Source organism: Eleutherodactylus coqui, unplaced genomic scaffold, assembly GCF_035609145.1.
Source record: "Eleutherodactylus coqui strain aEleCoq1 unplaced genomic scaffold, aEleCoq1.hap1 HAP1_SCAFFOLD_322, whole genome shotgun sequence".
NCBI lineage: Eukaryota > Metazoa > Chordata > Amphibia > Anura > Eleutherodactylidae > Eleutherodactylus > Eleutherodactylus coqui.
Genome location: NW_027101797.1, coordinates 81487 through 82492, shown reverse-complemented (window position 1 = coordinate 82492; position 1006 = coordinate 81487).

Genomic DNA, 1006 nt, shown 5'->3' with positions numbered 1-1006 from the left:
CTAAACAATATTGTTAAAGGGGTGTTCGAGGCTATCGCTCTTCATGACTGCGAAAGCTTCTTCCCAGGAGCGTGGGCGCAATACACTCGGCGGCACGAAGCGCAATTGTGCCTCGAGGAGAGCGATCCCTTGGCCGGCTTTACCGATACCACGCTACACAGCAGATGAAAGATATGTTTTTTTTTCAGACAGCATTCGCTAGTTGTTACCATGTACGTCAGGCGCAAACAGAGCTGTAAGTCACGGATGAGAATAACGGAGGAAAAGATTCCTGAAAGTCGCCCAAAGAAAATATGGCGGAGCGAGAAAACCAAACTAAAACGACGCAGACAGTTCTCAGCGAGGCACAGGATTTACTGAATGTAAAACTATTCGTCTGCAATACACCCCCCCCATATGAAATAGAGGAAAATGCACAGAAAAGTTGAATATCTATATATCTCTCTATAGGGGCCACAACAGCCCCTATCTGTTAGTAGTGGTTGCATTTTTGGCTTCTGTATGCAGTGTTTTCTATCTCTGTGTATTCTGTTCCGTCTCTGTTATATGCCATGCGTGTGTCCTGTTCTGTGGCTCCTAGGATCAGCTATGGCCCAGTTCCGAAGACCGCTGGGCCGCCCTCTTATTTGGGCGATGTCTACGCTTAGGTTGGGCCACTGTCGACCCCCCCCCCCCCCCTTTTAGCACAGGGTCAGTGGCATGGATTCCATGTGAATTTCCTGTGTGCATGTATACTACTAGACTACTAGTCCTTTGGTCACGATGGTGTTGGCAGTCTGCTAAATCTGCCCACACGATCATAACAGTCTGTTCAGAAAGCCACATAGTACTGATTACATTTTGGGTCCTATTTGTGCATACTAACATAACATTAGGGCCACAATGGGTACATTTCTGAAAACAATACAAACAGGGGTATCCATTTTGGGGTGTCAGTGCACATGAAAATGATTTTGGGGGAAAAAATTTTAGAATAGCACATTACCCGAACACTTTTTTTTTTTTT